General features: G+C 41.2%; 1 protein-coding gene across 1 annotated transcript in view; it reads left to right on the top strand.

Moving 5' to 3' along the window:
- The window catches only part of LOC127557646 (uncharacterized), a 370,654-nt gene that overhangs the window by 104,743 nt on the left and 245,458 nt on the right, over positions 1-20,453 (top strand). The window lies entirely within an intron of this gene.

Raw genomic sequence — 20,453 nt, forward strand, 5'->3', positions numbered from 1 at the left:
CCTGAAACTGTCCTCCTTGAGTTTTGGGGTGAGCTCTGAAACTCTCCTCTGACAGAGGCCAGCCCTTCCGGGCAGTTAAGTGGTTTCATTAAGATTAGCCCAGGACCACTCCCTACTTGGCTCCAACTTAAGTGATCTCATTTACCTGGAGATCTGGACCTGATTTCTATTGAGTACCTGCACCCTCTAGTGAAGTGAAAATTAGTCCAGGATCACTCCTAGTGGCTGGAACTTAAATGGTCTCATTGAATTGGAAATCTAGAGCTGGGGGCAGTGACAACATTGAAGGAATCTCATTCAATAAAAATCCCAGTCTCAGATTTCTTACAAAAAGACAATTTTCAACTTCAAATCTTTGCAGAAGTCCAAAGTCGGGTTATGTTTTGCCAAGGGACCTCTCCTCTTGGCACAGCTGCCTACCAGGACTCCTGCCAGCTGTGAAGAGACCTTCTCAGTGATAATCTCTTGCTATTTCTCTGTCAGGACTCTTGCAACTGAGGAGTCTGTCTACCTAGCAAAGCTGGCTTCTCAGCCAACAATAAACTTCCCTTTTACAGCCAGACTTTTTGGGTTCATGTATTCTTTCATGTTGAACCTGTGCCAACAAGAAGGATTCTTTGCACTGCCACTAACAGCATCAGTACTTCTTATGCTCACTAGAAACAAAAGGCAGAAAAACTTTTAATGTGACCCTCCATTGCCATATCCAGGGGCTAATATGTAATTCACACAAAAACAAAACAAATCATAGACAGAAAACAAAAGCAAAACAAAGAGATAACTAGGAACAGAGAGACAATTGCTTCAAATAAAAGATCTCTCCAAATGAACCCTCCACCTATTTGGCTGGCCATCTTCATTCAAAACATCCCATAATTCTCTCAATGTATCCAATTCAAATGGAACTATGTATTTTCATTCCTAAATGAAATCATCCCTGGTAATCGTAAACCAGCTCTCCCTCACTTAAATCAAAATCACTTGCATGTCACGGAACCACTTCCATGATGTCATGGATCTTAGTGAATAAAGGTTACTCAATAGCAAGCTACATATAAAAGGAGAAAAAAAAAGATCATTCTAATAATAGTAATAACAAATAAAAAAGATAATTCTAATTGACCTGTCTTAAATTTAAATGAACTTTCAAAAGTTAGCTTACTCTCCATAGCTCCTGATTTATTTTTCCTTCAGACCAACCCAGAATCTCCCTCTAAAAAGGTTGCTTTGAAAAATTATGAAAAAATAAAATAAATAAATAAGTTGCCTTAAGCTTCTTTAGTTGATGTAGACTGGAATCAGTCTCAACAAAAACCCATTTCCTTCCTACCAGTCCAGTATCTAGAAGGTACACAGGGAGGTGGGAGAGTAGAGGGGTGTAGATAGACTTAGCAGAAATTACTATAGACACTATGGAAACAAAGCTCTTCTCTGAGGCAAGGAGCAAGTAGCATTGAGTATCTTTACCATATACCAATAACCAAGGTTATTTCTGTGGTAGAAATGAAAATACCTGTAAAAATGAGAAAAAAGCAAGTAAACAGCAACAAAAAGGTGAAAGTACTTATGTTGTGATCCACATCATACTATCACTGCATTCTTTGGTTTTTTATTGATATATTATCTGTGACAATATATCTTTTGACATAAAAAGGAAGGAATAAAAATTCATAGTGTATAATATGTGGTAGGTAGTATGCTAATTTGGGACACTTACAAAAAAGTTATACAGTTCATGTTCTTAAGGGATTTATATTTTGCACAAGGAAGATCAACTATGAGAAGGTCAAGGGAGATGTTTGATTTGAGGAGACCCAACGACAGTGAATGATGACATTAGATTGTCAATGTGCTCATCCCTAGGTGGAAAGATGTTCATCTGATTAGTGTTCCCAGAGATCAAGTTAGGCAACGAACTTTGGTTTTGAATTTAGGTTTGGGTTTTGAATTTAGCACATGTATAACTTGTGATTTATGACATATCTCTGAGGTAAATATGCACAAATTCTCAATAATGAGGAGCTATGTCCACCAGAATGGAGAATGTAGGGCTGAGTTTGAGGCAGAAGATAGAACAGGAAGGCATAACAGCTATCTGAGTGTGTGTGTGTGGACCAGATATGCATCTTTAGCCAATGTCATCACCAAAAACTATACAAGAGGGAGGATTCTGGAGTAGATCAGTAAATTTCAAGTTCTCTAGATTTCTCCCACAAACAGAACAAATCTGTACCTAAGGAAAAACATAGATTGTGGAAAATCAAGAAGACTTAAGGAAGAACAGGGGTCCTGCTGACATAACCCAAAAAGATCTGAAATAATCCCTAGGCTGGGATTCACCAGTGTGAAGTGCAAACATCTCCAGGCTAGCTCTATAGAAACACTAAGTGGGGAACTGAATAGCTGGGTTTGGCTGGAGCCTTAGCAGAAACCAAAGAAAGTTTCATCTACCTGATGGCTTGAGAAGCTGGGGATCTGAGTTCTAGAAGACAGAGGGTATAAGCTCACCCCATTACTAGGGAGTTATCCCATGCCTAGGGGAAAGGGTATTCCCTTTTTGATCCAGCCAGTCTCTTCTCACAGTGGCTCCATGAAGGCAGCCAGTTCTCAGACCTACCATGTAAGGTGCAGTAAATATTCCTCTCCTCCAGAAGCATGTGGACCCCCTTCTCTGAACCCAATTCTTATGGAGCAGAAACAGGGAGACCAGAAGCCTGGCCTTTCTCCTAAGATAAGGTTAAGATCCTTCAGTCCCAGACCCTCTGTTGAACCCTGAGCCTGATTTTTCCCTCTGCTTTTATTTGCTAGACTCTGGGACAGAAATAATTTCCCACCCATTCAGCCACAGTTTATCTGCAACTGCTTGCAGCTCTCAACAATTCTTTTGCTGGGTTTGCTGTACCTCTTCATGTTCTCATCCATTCTGTCCTGAGGGACTGACTAAAATGATTCTAGGACCTCGAAGATGTCCACTTTGCCTTGCCTAGGACGTCAGCTGGTGAGAAGATGGGAGTCTATCTCCTGACCCTCCCAGGAGCCTTCAAGGGGCCTCGGGTCACCAGAGACAACTGTGGACCTGAGAATGGAGAATAAGCATCATTTCCATTGAATCACTGGGTCTCCCAGTCCCTGAGGACCTGCCCAGGACTGTGTAGTCTGTGTGAACCCCTGGCAATTGTTTCCTTCCCAGCCCCATCTATGGGGCAGACTAAGAGCTGTACAGCTGGGGATCCCACCTATCCTGGGGTCAGGTCTGACCATGGGCAGAAGGAAGGAATTGGGAAATGAAGGGAGGAGTAGGGAGGGGATATCTATGAATGTTCTACCCCATAGGGCCTAGACAGAGCATGAGAGAGAGTTGGGGCAGCCCAGGCCCAGGCATGGAACCTAAGGAAGCCAAGTTCTTGGGGTGTCTTTGGAAAAGACTGTGCTTCATGACCCGATATGAGGTCTTATAACTAAGTTTGAAGGTAGAAAAATTATAATTTATGATATTTTAATGGTATACATACTTCATATAGCTATATACCTAGGGACATGGAAAATTTTCTTGGATAAAAAGGGATACTGAATGGAAAAAGTTTAAGAAACTACCATATACATGACCTAGGCATAAAGAACGAGATTATCAATAAATTAGAGGAACATATGATAGTTCATCTCTCAGACTTGTGGAGGAGAAAGGAATTTGTGACCAAAGATGAATTAGAGACCATTACTGATCACAAAATAGAAAATTTTGATTATATCAAATTAAAAAGCCTTTGTACAAACAAAACTAATGCAAACAAGATTAGAAGGGAAGCAACAAACTGGGAAAACCTCTTTACAGTTAAAAGTTCTGATAAAGGCTTCATTTCCAAAATGTATAGAGAACTGACTCTAATTTATAAGAAATCAAGCCATTCCCCAATTGATAAATGGTCAAAGGATATGAACAGACAATTTTTCGATGATGAAATTGAAACTATTACCGCTCATATGAAAGCCTGTTCCCAATCATTATTGATCAGAGAAATGCAAATTAAGACATCTCTGAGATACCACTACACACCTGTCAGATTGGCTAAGATGACAGGAAAAAATAATGATGAATGTTGGAGGGGATGCGGGAAAACTGGTGGAATTGTGAATGAATCCAACCATTCTGGAGAGCAATCTGGAATTATGCCCAAAATGTGATCAAACTGTGCATACCCTTTGATCCAGCACTGCTACTTCTGGGCTTATACCCCAAAGAGATACTAAAGAAGGGAAAGGGACCTGTATATGCCAGAATGTTTGTAGCAGCCCTGTTTGTAGTGGCTAGAAACTGGAAATTGAATGGATGCCCATCAATTGGAGAATGGCTGGGTAAATTGTGGTATATGAATGTTATGGAATATTATTGCTCTGTAAGGAATGACCAGCAGGATGAATACAGAGGGGCTTGGGGAGACTTACATGAACTGATGCTAAGTGAAATGAGCAGAACCAGGAGCTCATTATACACTTCGACAACGATATTGTATGAGGATGTATTCTGATGGAAGTGAATTTCTTTGACAAAGAGACCTAACTGAGTTTCAACTGATAAATGATGGACAGAAGCAGCTACACCCAAAGAAAGAACACTGGGAAACGAATGTGAACTATTTGCATTTTTATTTTTCTTCCCAGGTTATTTTTACCTTCTGATTCCAATTCTCCCTGTGCAACAAGAGAACTGTTCGGTTCTGCAAACATATATTGTATCTAAGATATAATGCAACATATCTAACAATATAAGACTGCTTGCCATCTAGGGGAGGGGGTGGAGGGAGGGAGGAGAAAAATCGTAACAGAAATGAGTGCAAGGAATAATGTTGTAAAAAAATTACCCTGGCATGGATTTTGTTAATATAAAGTAATTATTAAATAATAAAAAAAGAAACTACCATATATTATGAAGCTATAACAATACTAAACCTATATACATCAAATACAACAGCATCTAAATTGTTAAAAGAAATATTAAGTGAATTACAAATGTTATGTGAAGAGAAGATAGATAATAGTACTATAATAGTGGGAGACATTCTCAGAATTAAAGAAATCTAACAAATGTAAATAAATAAATAAGTCAAGGAAGTGAATAGAATTTTAGATAATCTAGATATGATAAATATCTAGAAAGAAATGAGTGAGAATAAAAAGAAATACATCCTTTTTTCTCAGCTGTTTATAGAATCTTTACAAAAATTGATCAAGTGAAAATTTTATAGTCAAAAACTGAAAAGCAGAAATATTAAAAGTATCCTTTTCAGATCTCAATGCAATAAAAAAACATATTTAATAATGGACCAAGTAAACAGAGATTAGAAACTAATTGAAGATTAAGTAATCACATCTTAAAAGAATGAATAGGTTAAAGACAAATCATGCAAATAATAATTTCATTACAGAGAATGAAAATAATGTAACAACATATCCGTGGGATGCAATATAAACAGCATTCAGAGGAAAATTTATGTCTCTGAATTCTTACATCAATAAAAGAAAAAGAAAAGCAATAATTATCTATGCAATTAGGAAAAACTAGAAAAAGAACAAAATAGAAATCTTCAATTAAACACTAACTTGAATATTCCTAAAAATTAAAGGATGAATAAAACTGAGTGTAAAAAAAATTGAATTAAGTGATAAAATTAGAAGTTGTTTTTTTTTTTAAATATATACATAAACCCACTGGTTAATTTGATTTAAAAAGGGAGAAGAGAATCAAATCACTAGTATCAAAACTGAAAAGAAAGAATGTTAATGAAAATGAAATTAAAGTAATTATAGACTTATTTTGCCCAATTATGTTTCAATAAATTTAAATTTAAGTAAAATGAAAAAATATTTACAAAGATATAACTAGAAGAGAAAATAGAATATCTAAATAGAATATTTTTATTATTTTTAAATTTTTATTTATTTAAGATTTTTCAGTTACATTTAATACAATGTTTAACATTTGTTTTTAAAACTTTTGAGTTCCAGATTCTATCTCTTATCCCCACTCCCAGCTTCCATTAAGGAACCACTTGTGAAGATATGCAAAAACATTTCCATAAAAGTCATGTTGTGAAAGAAAACATAGATCTCCCATCCTAGTAAAAAAAAAAAAAGAAAAGAAAAGAAAAGAAAAGAAGTTTAAAAAGAGAGAGAAAGAAAGAGAAAATAAGCTTCAATCTGTATTCAGACACAGTCAGGTTCCTCTCTGCTTATAGGATTTTTCATAATAAATCCTTCACAGTAGTTGTAGATCATTGTACTGCTGAGAACAGCAAATTTATTTACAGCTGGTTATTTCAGAACATTGTTATTTCTTTGTATACAAGACATTTCACTTTGCTTCAGTTCATGAAGAATTTTCCATGTTTGCTTTTCTTTTTTTTCTGAGAGCATCCTGCTCATCATTTCCCATAGAACAAAAATATTCCTTGACAATCACATACCACAATTTATTCAACGATTGCCCAAATGATGAGCATATCCTCAATTTCCTTTCCTTTTTTTTTTTTTAAATATATACATAAACCCACTGGTTAATTTGATTTAAAAAGGGAGAAGAGAATCAAATCACTAGTATCAAAACTGAAAAGAAAGAATGTTAATGAAAATGAAATTAAAGTAATTATAGACTTATTTTGCCCAATTATGTTTCAATAAATTTAAATTTAAGTAAAATGAAAAAATATTTACAAAGATATAACTAGAAGAGAAAATAGAATATCTAAATAGAATATTTTTATTATTTTTAAATTTTTATTTATTTAAGATTTTTCAGTTACATTTAATACAATGTTTAACATTTGTTTTTAAAACTTTTGAGTTCCAGATTCTATCTCTTATCCCCACTCCCAGCTTCCATTAAGGAACCACTTGTGAAGATATGCAAAAACATTTCCATAAAAGTCATGTTGTGAAAGAAAACACCGATCTCCAATCCTAGTAAAAAAAAAAAAAGAAAAGAAAAGAAGTTTAAAAAGAGAGAGAAAGAAAGAGAAAATAAGCTTCAATCTGTATTCAGACACAGTCAGGTTCCTCTCTGCTTATAGGATTTTTCATAATAAATCCTTCACAGTAGTTGTAGATCATTGTACTGCTGAGAACAGCAAATTTATTTACAGCTGGTTATTTCAGAACATTGTTATTTCTTTGTATACAAGACATTTCACTTTGCTTCAGTTCATGAAGGATTTTCCATGTTTGCTTTTCTTTTTTTTCTGAGAGCATCCTGCTCATCATTTCCCATAGAACAAAAATATTCCTTGACAATCACATACCACAATTTATTCAACGATTGCCCAAATGATGAGCATATCCTCAATTTCCTTTCCTTTTTTTTTTTTTTTTTTTTTTTTGCCAGAGAACTGCTACAAATATATATATATATGGACTTTTCCTTTAAAAAGAAAAACTTTTCGTATTCATACCTAGGATATTGTTAGGTCAAAGAATATGCATGAATTTATAGTCCTTTGGGCATGAATCAAATATTTTGATCATTTACCAATTGGGACTTATTTTTTGTAAATTTGACTCCGTTCCCTCTGTGTTTGAGAAATAAGACCTTCTCAGAGAAATCTGCTTTAAAATCTTTTTTACAATTATTGTTGCTAACTGTATTTTCCCCCAATTATGCTACTCTCTCCCTCCTTTCCCCTGCCCATCCTCAAAAGTGTTTTGTCCCTGACCAATCTTCCCCCAATATGCCCTCTTTTTCTATCACCCTCCCTCCTTCCCATTCCCTTCCTATTTTTCTGCAGGGGAAGATGGATTTCTATACTCATATTGAGTGTGTGTGTTATTTCCCAATGAGAATAAGGTTCACTCACTCCCCTCTAATCCCTTTCTTCCTCTCCACTATAAAAGCTTTTTTGCCTCTTTTTATGGCAGATTATTTACACTCTTCAAGTTCTCCCTTTCTCTTTCTCCCACAGCATTCTTCTCTTGTCTCTTAATTTCATTATTGTTTTAGATATTATCCCTTCATATTCAACTCACATCTGTGCCTCCTGTCTCTATATACTCCTTCAAATTGCCATAATAATGACAAAGTTCTAATGAGTTACAAGTATTATCCTCCCAGGTAGGAATGTAAACAGATAAAATCTTATGAAGTCCCTTATGATTCTGATCTCTTCCGTAGTGCCCTGAAATCTGGGACCCCCTGTGCTTCTGGGAGAAGGAGCACTTGAAACTTCTGGGGTCCCTTGACACTTACACCTGCAAACTGGGGCTCCTTTATCTCAAGGTTATGAAAATCTGTCTCCTAAAATAATCGGTATCTTGTAACCCATCAGCTCATTAGCCTTGAGGACCCTGTGACATTTCAGCAGGTCTCACCTCCCTTAGCCAAAACTTGTGCTCACTGTGCCAGTCCTTTGTCTCCACCTCGCATTGGAACCTTCGCTCTACTTCTTGCTTCTGTTATTCCTCTTGTGCTATATTCTCCTCTCCCCTTAGTGGTTTTAGCCTTTATAAACCCCACCTCCTACCATTAGGGGCTGTCTGATTTGGTTATTATCCCCATCAGCTGCCAATAAATTCTCCACTTCAATTATATTGGTCTCTACTGGCATCTGTATCTTGGGCAAACACTTAGGCTTCTCCTGAGTCCGAGATTTGAATATCAAAGTTTCCATTCAGTTCTACTCTTTTCATCAGGAATGCTTTAAAATCCTCTCTTTCACTGAATCTCTCCCTACACATATACATATCCCCACATCTCCCCTCCCCTCTTAAAATAAAGGGGAAAAAATAAAGCCTCAGAAAATCCCCTAGGGACAGGACCTTGGGACAGGGAAGGGAAACTTATCCACAGGAAGACTCCTGATTCGAGGGTGGGGAATGACCACAGATTGTTCATCACTTAAACACTTCAGAGCCCAGAAGGAATTGGGAAACCTAGTCTTCTCCAGTGGGAGAAGGAGATTACTAAAACATAGAGCAAATTAGCTCATTTCTCGCCTGAAAGGGGGATTTTTAATGTGTTCTCCACGATTCTCTTCGGAGCTCCACTACTAGTGTTGAACACCGCCAGGTCTGTTAATTTGTTATTCCATCAAGCTGTTTTCTTCCCGTGACCGGATATCTAAACCAGCCTGGACTGTAGTTGGGGGGAGGGGGGAGGGGGGAGGGGGGAGAGAGGGGAAGGGGGGGAGGCGGGGGGAGGGGGAAGTGTGGGAAGGGGGGGGAGGGAAAGAAGGGGATTGAGAGCCCGTCTCTGGAGACATCATGTGGTCAACCTGGGAATAGCAGGACACTTGTCCTTGGATGTTTCAAAGTAAGTTTCATCCTTGGTGATCAGTATTTGCCCTGCGAATACATCCCTTTAATTCATTTAAGAAGAGAGATGTTCCTCGAATTTTGCTCCGATCCTGCCCTCTATTAGCTCATCCACCAGGTCCCTGGACAAAAAGGCTGAATCTCTTGACTGCCTCACCTATTCCGAGTCTGTCACTGTGAACCTAAATGCAGAAAATAAAAACACAGTAACAGGAGGCAAAAAGTCGTCCCGAAACAGATACACTTGTAACCAAATGCTTTGGAAAGTCTTTCCTTAGCCTTTAACTGACCACAATTCTGGCACTGACTATCCCCCGGTTTGGATGCCCTGAGCTGTCAGAGGGACCCCTGCTAGGGATTTCTGAAACGTTGTTATATCCTGAACCCTTATTCAATTTGTGGCCTGAGCACCAGGACTATGATTAGTCTCCTGTGAGAAATATACCTCTTGAGCTCAGAAAGGGGTGAAGTTAAAAGTCGGTTTTCTTACACATCTGCAGGAGTGGATGTGTCCCAATTCAGAATAAGCACACACCAGAGAGAGGAGGCTCGAGCATTCTAGCCCTTTTCTGGGCCAACAAAACCCTTCCCGATTTGCTGGGTATTCCAGGAGTCACAACTTTCTAATATGCCCGTTACCTATTTACACCTAGATATCTTCCTCTGCCCACCATCCATTGCCTGACCATTAAAATAAGCCCAAACTCCTCCTGGAAAAGAGAAATTAATATTTTGGGGCTATTTGCACACGAGCACTTCAAGCAAAGCATAACCTTTACCAGAATTAAGTATCTCCTAACCTAGAACAGGACAGACAAGTTACATTTCATTTTATCTGGTCCTTCTGCTAAATGCTGCTCTGAAGTTTTGGAGACAAACTCTGTTATATCTCTCGGCTATTCAGCTAAACCATGTGGCCCTGGGCGTGGGGCTCCTGCAAAATGATTAAAACTTTTTGAAGGGTATTCTGGGTGATTATCTATTAGCCCTCCCCCCAAAAAGAAGCCAACTCAAATGAGAATTGTATGTTGTTCATTATAAATCAAATAATGTAAAATTATCGCTTGTTATTCAGAATGCTAGGAGGCTGTCAGATATGCAATTGGATGGAGTTTAAAACAAGTAATCTCTTACTTCAGTGCAGTCACATAAAATCTCATCATTTGTTAACTTCACAAGTCAAGTTGGGAAGCTCTCACTTGGGCGTATGGAAGTGTGACTGTGCAGAAAACTATGTTAGGAACAAATAGTATTTGATCATGATTTCCGCAAAGTAATAAAGTGTTGGCAATAACTGAGATTGAACAGAAGACACAAAGTAAAAGTTCCCCATAGCCAGTGTTCTGTGGTTTTCTGTAAAGGGCTGAAACCCTTGAAAGGTGTGCTTGACTCAGACAACCAAGCACTTAAAGCTAATTCCCTATTGGACAATAACTCTATTGGCATATTCTTGGGAAAATGGCCCTTCTCCCTATTCCATGCTGGTTCTATCTTTTGGTGTATATAGATAATCGTAGGAGGGATAGAGGGTGGAGTGAGACATCCAGACTCACTTGGTCCCAGGACAGAGAGGAGAAAAGTGTGGAGATTCTGAACTCTAGATCCTTGGCAAAACTCCTGGCCGTTTTGTCCATCTCCTTCACTTCTCCCCCTGAAGACCAAGTACTTTTGCTTATCATGACTCCAGCTGCTCTTGAGGCCTCCCGGGAGCTAGTCTGGACTTTACATTTTGATGCCCAATGTGTGAACCAAGGATCCTAATTTCACCGAAGGAGTCCCGGTGATCAGGAAATAGGGTGAGTATTTTAATAGACAAATAAGGAACTTACTTTGTTAAGGGCTAAACTGGTAACCTTTTCTAACTGAAATGGGGCAGATAGTAGGAAAAGATTCTCCCCCACCCCCACCCCAAGGGAGCTCTGTAGAAAGGAGACTTAGGTGGATCAAGAGACAAAGTTTACTTGTAACTTGGCAGCAGATCGGTGGACTCTTGGATACATTAGAATGCATGTCCCCTTGGTTCTTCAAGTAAGAAGGAATAGAGGTGGATAATTGGAGACTAGTAGAAGATCAACTATGTGAATCCTACAATGATAAAGGTCCTGATTCAATTTCTAAGGAAACATTCTATATATACAACATAATACAATTGGACTTAAAGAATCCCACAAGTTACAGAAAAAAGAAAAGTTAAGAACAGCCAGATGAGGAAGTGTGAGCAAAAAGAGGAAGATAAAGGACAGATTAATGGCAATATCACCACAGGGCATGAGAACTTGAAGGGCGGTGATTCTCACTTTCACAGCCCAGCTTCAACTCCACCTACACCAGAGCAGACCCTTGATGCCCCGCCCCTCCCCCAACTTCACTTTCCAGGGTTTAGGAGGAGTAGTGGGAGGGGCAGTGACATCACCAGCACCTCCTCTCCCAGCAATCACCAATCTCAGTGCATGGGAGAAACCCCCATTCAATTGAAGATTTTCTATTCAATTCCAGCTCAAGCTGACAACCTTCCCCCCTCGCCCCTCCCAGCAGGGCTGGGCTTGGAGCCAAAGGCTTATAAAAGAGCCAATTTTAAACCCTCTCCTGGCAGAGGACCTAAGATGCCGAGGAATCTGTCTTCCCGGCACAGCGAGCCCCTGGCTGGGGGGATGTTCTCCTCCAGCGCTGCCCTCTCTTTCTCCTCCCCTCTTTCCCTAAGGAGACTTTATGGCTCTGCCGGGATCTCTCTCCCTGAAACTTCCCTTCCCTGCCGGGACTTTGCCACTGAGGAATTCCCCCTTTCTATTCCTGCGGAGCAAAGGCTGACTCCCCAAGGCCCAGAATAAACTTCTTGTTACCGGTCCAGCTTTTGGGGTTCGTAATTGATGATGCGCCGCCAGAAGGGGGTTCCCCAGACTCCCTCCCCATGTGCTTAATCCCAAGGGGGTGCAGGGGAGCCTCACCTCTCCATCTGCTTCCCTGAACCCCGAACCTGCCACTAGACCTCGGCATTTAACTCCCCGACCGCCGGGACCCCTGAGCTCATCCTTTGGTTCCCTGACCTCCTGAGGGCGACTCGTGGGCTCGGGTCCTGGCGCTCTCAGGGAGCGGGGGCTGCCTCCCACTGACCTGGCCCCGCTCTTTCCCTCCAAGGTGCATTGGCTCTGGCAGGCAGGTTTTATAACCCACCGGAAGGGCAGTGTCCAGTGCGAGCAGCTCCACTATCTAAATAATCGCCAGGTGATGTGGAGAGGCCCAGAAAGTGGTGAATGGAAGGGACCAGATAGATAAACTGCTTGGGGGAGAGGGTTTGCTTGTATCTCCACAAATGGAGAAGGAATCAGATGGGTGCCAATGAGCCGTATTCACCTTGTCCATCAGAGAGAGATGGAGCACACCTTGAAAGGCAGCCCAAGAATCTCATTCTAAATATCATCAGGCTGCTCGAGCTTTATGCTTACAATTTGGAATAAAAAGAAAGTAGGAGCATTGTAAAAACCTGTACAGCTTGCCTTCCTTTCCACGCTCCTACACTGACTCCAGAGAAGAACCCTTGTGGTTTGAGACCCAATGAAATTTGGCAAATGGATGTGACCCATTATAAATCTTTTGGTCGTCTGTCTTTTATCCATGTTGTGGTAGATACTTTTTCAGGATTCACTTTTGCAATACCAGCAGCAAAAGAGACAGCCTGAGTGGTCACTGAATTCCTTATACAAGCATTTGCAATTATGGGTGCGCCACAAGCAATGAAAACAGACAATGGACCTGTATATACTTCTAAACATTTTGCACACTTTTGTGCACAGTGTAAGATTTTACACACCACTAGCATACCTTTTAATCCTCAAGTACAGGCAATAGTAGAGAAGAGGAACAGAGACATTTAAGATGCTCCTCCAAAAACAAAAGAAAGGGGGAGCCAAAGGCAACCCTAGAGAACTTGTCAATCTAGCTCTTTATACTATTTCTTGATTTTTGACAAGGTGCATTGGCTCTGGCAGGCAGGTTTTATAACCCACCGGAAGGGCAGTGTCCAGTGCGAGCAGCTCCACTATCTAAATAATCGCCAGGTGATGTGGAGAGGCCCAGAAAGTGGTGAATGGAAGGGACCAGATAGATAAACTGCTTGGGGGAGAGGGTTTGCTTGTATCTCCACAAATGGAGAAGGAATCAGATGGGTGCCAATGAGCCGTATTCACCTTGTCCATCAGAGAGAGATGGAGCACACCTTGAAAGGCAGCCCAAGAATCTCATTCTAAATATCATCAGGCTGCTCGAGCTTTATGCTTACAATTTGGAATAAAAAGAAAGTAGGAGCATTGTAAAAACCTGTACAGCTTGCCTTCCTTTCCACGCTCCTACACTGACTCCAGAGAAGAACCCTTGTGGTTTGAGACCCAATGAAATTTGGCAAATGGATGTGACCCATTATAAATCTTTTGGTCGTCTGTCTTTTATCCATGTTGTGGTAGATACTTTTTCAGGATTCACTTTTGCAATACCAGCAGCAAAAGAGACAGCCTGAGTGGTCACTGAATTCCTTATACAAGCATTTGCAATTATGGGTGCGCCACAAGCAATGAAAACAGACAATGGACCTGTATATACTTCTAAACATTTTGCACACTTTTGTGCACAGTGTAAGATTTTACACACCACTAGCATACCTTTTAATCCTCAAGTACAGGCAATAGTAGAGAAGAGGAACAGAGACATTTAAGATGCTCCTCCAAAAACAAAAGAAAGGGGGAGCCAAAGGCAACCCTAGAGAACTTGTCAATCTAGCTCTTTATACTATTTCTTGATTTTTGACAAGGTGCATTGGCTCTGGCAGGCAGGTTTTATAACCCACCGGAAGGGCAGTGTCCAGTGCGAGCAGCTCCACTATCTAAATAATCGCCAGGTGATGTGGAGAGGCCCAGAAAGTGGTGAATGGAAGGGACCAGATAGATAAACTGCTTGGGGGAGAGGGTTTGCTTGTATCTCCACAAATGGAGAAGGAATCAGATGGGTGCCAATGAGCCGTATTCACCTTGTCCATCAGAGAGAGATGGAGCACACCTTGAAAGGCAGCCCAAGAATCTCATTCTAAATATCATCAGGCTGCTCGAGCTTTACATTTATAATTTGGAAAAACAAGAGAGGAAGCTAGGAGCCTAATAAAAACCTGTACAGCTTGCCTTCCTTTCCACGCTCCTACGCTGCCTCCAGGGAAGAACCCTCGTGGTTTGAGACCCAATGAAATTTGGCAAATGGATGTGACCCATTATTAATCTTTTGGTCGTCTGTCTTTTATCCATGTTGTGGTAGATACTTTTTCAGGATTCACTTTTGCAATACCAGCAGCAAAAGAGACAGCCTGAGTGGTCACTGAATTCCTTATACAAGCATTTGCAATTATGGGTGCGCCATAAGCAATGAAAACAGACAATGGACCTGTATATACTTCTAAAAATTTTGCACACTTTTGTGCACACTGTAAGATTTTACACACCATTAGTATACCTTTTAATCCTCAAGTACAGCAGTAGTAGAGAAGAGGAACAGAGACATTTAAGATGCTCCTCCAAAAACAAAAGAAAGGGGGAGCCAAAGGCAACCCTAGAGAACTTGTCAATCTAGCTCTTTATACTATTTCTTGAATTTTGACAAGGTGCATCGGCTCTGGCAGGCAGGTTTTATATCCCACTGGAAGGGCAGTGTCCAGTGCGAGCAGCTCCACTATCTAAATAATCGCCAGGTGATGTGGAGAGGCCCAGAAAGTGGTGAATGGAAGGGACCGGATAGATAAACTGCTTGGGGGAGAGGGTTTGCTTGTATCTCCACAAATGGAGAAGGAATCAGATGGGTGCCAATGAGCCGTATTCACCTTGTCCATCAGAGAGAGATGGAGCCCACCTTGAAAGGCAGCCCAAGAATCTCATTCTAAATATCATCAGGCTGCTCGAGCTTTATGCTTATAATTTGGAAAAACAAGAGAGGAAGCTAGGAGCCTAATAAAAACATGTACACCTTGCCTTCCTTTCCACGCTCCTACGCTGCCTCCAGGGAAGAACCCTCGTGGTTGAGACCCAATGAAATTTGGCAAATGGATGTGACCCATTATTAATCTTTTGGTCGTCTGTCTTTTATCCATGTTGTGGTAGATACTTTTTCAGGATTCACTTTGCAATACCAGCAGCAAAAGAGACAGCCTGAGTGGTCACTGAATTCCTTATACAAGCATTTGCAATTATGGGTGCGCCACAAGCAATGAAAACAGACAATGGACCTGTATATACTTCTAAAAATTTTGCACACTTTTGTGCACACTGTAAGATTTTACACACCATTAGTATACCTTTTAATCCTCAAGTACAGCAGTAGTAGAGAAGAGGAACAGAGACATTTAAGATGCTCCTCCAAAAACAAAAGAAAGGGGGAGCCAAAGGCAACCCTAGAGAACTTGTCAATCTAGCTCTTTATACTATTTCTTGATTTTTGACAAGGTGCATCGGCTCTGGCAGGCAGGTTTTATAACCCACCGGAAGGGCAGTGTCCAGTGCGAGCAGCTCCACTATCTAAATAATCGCCAGGTGATGTGGAGAGGCCCAGAAAGTGGTGAATGGAAGGGACCGGATAGATAAACTGCTTGGGGGAGAGGGTTTGCTTGTATCTCCACAAATGGAGAAGGAATCAGATGGGTGCCAATGAGCCGTATTCACCTTGTCCATCAGAGAGAGATGGAGCCCACCTTGAAAGGCAGCCCAAGAATCTCATTCTAAATATCATCAGGCTGCTCGAGCTTTATGCTTACAATTTGGAATAACAAGAGAGGAAACTAGGAGCCTAATAAAAACCTGTACAGCTTGCCTTCCTTTCCACGTTCCTACACTACTTCGAGAGAAGAACTCTTGTGGTTTGAGAGACAGTGAAATTTGGCAAATGGATTTGACCCTTTATAAATCTTTTTCGTCTGTCTTTTATCCGTGTTGTAGACACTTTTCAGGATTCACTTTGCAATAGCAGCAGCAAAAGAGACAAGCCGAGTGGTCACTGAATTCCTTATACAGGCATTTGCAATTATGGGTGCACCACAAGCAATGAAAACAGACAATGGACCTGTATATACTAATAAACATTTTGCACACTTTTGTGCACAGTGTAAGATTTTACACACCACTACCATACCTTTTAATCCTCAAGTACAGGCAATAGTAGAGAAGAGAAACAAAGACATTTAAGATGCTCCTCCAAAAACGAAAGGGGGAGCCACAGGCAACCCTAGAGAACTTGTCAATCTAGCTCTTTATATTATTTCTTGATTTTTGACAAGGTGTATTGGCTCTGGCAGGCAGGTTTTATAAACCACTAGAAGGGCAGTGTCCAGTGCGAGCAGCTCCACTATCTAAATAATCGCCAGGTGATGTGGAGAGGCCCAGAAAGTGGTGAATGGAAGGGACCGGATAGATAAACTGCTTGGGGGAGAGGGTTTGCTTGTATCTCCACAAATGGAGAAGGAATCAGATGGGTGCCAATGAGCCGTATTCACCTTGTCCATCAGAGAGGGATGGAGCACAACATGAAAGGCAGCCCAAGAATCTCATTCTAAATATCATCAGGCTGCTTGAGCTTTATGCTTACAATTTGGAATAAAAAGAAATTAGGAGCATTGTAAAAACCTGTACAACTTGCCTTCCTTTCCACGTTCCTACACTACTTCCAGAGAAGAACCCTTGTGGTTTGAGACCCAGTGAAAGTTGGCAAATGGATTTGACCCATTATAAATCTTTTGGTCGTCTGTCTTTTATCCATGTTGTGGTAGACAGTTTTTTAGGATTCACTTTTCCAAAACCAGCAGCAAAAGAGAGCCTGAGTGGTCACTGAATTCCTTATACAAGCATTTGCAATTATGGGTGCGCCACAAGCAATGAAAAGAGACAATGGACCTGCATGGGCTTCTAAACATTTTGCACACTTTTGTGCACAGTGTAAGATTTTACACACCACTAGCATATCTTTTAATCCTCAAGTAAAGGCAATAGTAGAGAAGAGAAACAGAGAGATTAAGATGCTCCTGCAAAAACAATAGAAAGGGTGAGCCACAGGCAACCCTAGAGAACTTGTAAATCTAGCTCTTTTTACCATTTTTTGAATTTTGACAAGGTGCATTGGCTCTGGCAGGCAGGTTTTATATCCCACTGGAAGGGCAGTGTCCAGTGCGAGCAGCTCCACTATCTAAATAATCTCCAGGTGATGTGGAGAGGCCCAGAAAGTGGTGAATGGAAGGGACCGGATAGATAAACTGCTTTGGGGAGAGGGTTTGCTTGTATCTCCACAAATGGAGAAGGAATCAGATGGGTCCCAATGAGCCGTGTTAACCTTGTCCATCAGAGAGAGATGGAGCACACCTTGAAAGGAAGTACACCCAAGAAACTTCTGGTGGTTCCATTGCTGACTGTGCTCATCACTGAATGAGCATGGCAGTTATGGCGTTTGACTCATGTACATCAAAAATTATAGAACTTCAAAATTCTCAGGAATCATTGGATTCTCTGAGACATGCTAAGATTGTTGCAGGACTTCTCTACTATTGCGTGTACTTGAATCATTGGATTCCCTAACACATAAAAAGACTGTTGCTGGACTTCAAAAACTTGTGGGAATCACTGGGTCCCCTGACATGTGAAGCAATGGACAATAGATTGATTTTGGACTCTCTCTTGGCTGCTGAAGAAGGCGTTTGTGTGACTGTTGTTTACATACCCTTCTTCTAGGACTTCTGGAAATCTTTTACAACACTATGTTGATTCATATTGTTTGTTATATCACTACTTGCATGTACAATTGATGTCTGTTGCACCACAATGAGCCTGCACTGGTTGTGGGGAGTGTCATCACTACTAGCCTGTATGTTATTGATATGTGCTTGTCTAACACTTCCCATGCTGATGGGTTTGTGCATACCTGATTCTAATAAAACCCTTCAGCCCAGAAACCTGTTAGCAATCCCCACTTCCCTTTGGTGTTTTTCATCTCCCTTCCTGAGCTGTTGGGGAGCGTGATCACCTCGTTTTTGGTGTTTTCAATCTCACTTTCTACCAGAATCCTTTCCAAACTCACATTAATCCTGGTGCTTTCTTTCTGTTGACAATCCCTAAATTTATTGTATCTATATCCCATAGTTCTATCTATATTCCATAGATAGATAATCGAATCCTCATTAAACTGTGAGCCCTTCCAAGCAGGACCTGTGGCTTTTGCCTTTCTTTATGTCCCCAGAACTTAGCACAGGGCCTGGCACATAGTAAGTGCATCAAAGGCTTGTTGGCCTGACATCGTGAATAAAACTGTCCAGGGCTGAAACGAGAGAAAGGTAGTAGGGGAAGCATCCTATAGAAGGGGAATATTTTTGGCGGGGCAGGTCTGTCCAGGAAGGATTTGTGGAGGATCAGCAGAGTGGGAGGGATAAGGTTGGGGAATTGGATATATGGATAAGGGAAGGGGATAAACAATTATTAAATAGTTACTATGTGCCAGGTATTGTGCTAAGTATTTATAATTATTATTTCACTTAGATTCTCACAACAACCCTGGAAAAGAGGTGCTGTCATGATCCTAATTTTCCAATTGGATAAACTGAGGTTAGATGACTTGCCCAGAGTTAACTAATTAATGTCTGAGGCAGATTCTGGACTCAGCACTTTATCCACTACCCATCTACCAGAGGAGGTAGAGGATGGGGAACAGTTGATCTGCAGAGCAGGAACACAATACGTTTCTACTGGTGGAGGAAATGAAGGTAGGCAAGGGTACTTTAGGATTAGGAGCAAGCAAAGGGCATGGGGCAGGAGCAGAAGTGGGCTCTGCTGGTCAGGGGGCAGGGAAGGGCTTGTCTATTTTAGGGGAAAGGGCAGAAAAAATGTAGGAGGTTTAAAGAGACTGAGGAGACAGCATATTGGAAGGACTGATAAAAAGTGGGAAAGAAAAGAGGTATATGTGAGAAAGGGGAAGCCCCGCTCGGGCAATGGGAGGGAAATGGGGGAATGAGGTTACTTTGTATAATGGGAAAGAGAGAACTGGAGATAAAAGCCAGGATTAGAGAAGACAGAAGAAGAAATCAGCACCTACCCCAGCAAAATGCAGAAGATTTCTGGGAATGTGGCTGAATGGTACCCAAAGTCCCTCCCACCAGCATCCTTCCAAGCACAGAAGCCCATCCCATAATACTTGTTTACAGCTTCATTATCCTTTGTCCTCCAGTGCTTAATGATTGGGGGAGTAGGGATGAGGAGAGGGAGCTAGAAAGAGGAGAAGGGAGCTGGGCTGTAGCTGAACTGCAGCATCTTGCCCCAGAAATTTGGGGAGTTTTCAGGAGTGCCGGGTGCTGACCCCTATTTTCTGGATCTCTGTCCTGGTGTTTTCTAATTTGAAAAGCCCTGCTTTCCGGAGCTGTTCTTCCCTTTTCCCTTTCTCTATCCCTAAGCAAAACATCCATGCCCTTGTTTGAGCAACAGTCCCAGGCTGTTATTAGCCCCCAATTCCCTGCATTCTGCAGGCCCAGCGTTAAGGGGAAACAAGTGTTTGAGACCGGGAGAATGGCCCAGAAAGCTGAGGTTAGAAAAAGTCAGTTTGTATCAGAAATGGAAGAGGGCTGGGAAGTGGGGAAGGGGGCTATCTTTGGAAGGATTCAGGTATTTGGGAAAGGGACGGGTGGTACTGGATCCTGGCTACTTCACTGAAAGGAGCTAGAATCGTGTGAACAATCCCCCCACATTTTTAAGGGGGAAGAAATTCAGACCCAGAGAGCTGGAAAAGGGCTCTTCAGTAGAGATGGGATAACTTGGAGGGAGGGTGGGTGGCAATGTTTATAATTTGGGAACTGGGAGCATGAGCGGAGGTATACAAACTAGAGGTAAGGGAGAGGTTGTATGAGAGAAGGGGAAATCTGGGGGAAGGGGAACATTTGGAGTGTGTGTGTGTGTGTGTGTGTGTGTGTGTGTGTGTGTGTGTATGCTACAGCATTAGAAGCTGAAAGGAATGAGTGCTGGGGGGACAAGAAATGAAATCTGGGAAGAATAATGTGGGAATAAGAAGGTTCTGCATGTCTGAGAGTCAAAGTTGAAGTTACACTAGGATCTTTGAGTATTGAATAAATAAAGATGGGGAGTGGACGGGGTGGAAAAAGACCC

This window comes from Antechinus flavipes, chromosome 3, assembly GCF_016432865.1.
Source record: "Antechinus flavipes isolate AdamAnt ecotype Samford, QLD, Australia chromosome 3, AdamAnt_v2, whole genome shotgun sequence".
Taxonomy (NCBI): domain Eukaryota; kingdom Metazoa; phylum Chordata; class Mammalia; order Dasyuromorphia; family Dasyuridae; genus Antechinus; species Antechinus flavipes.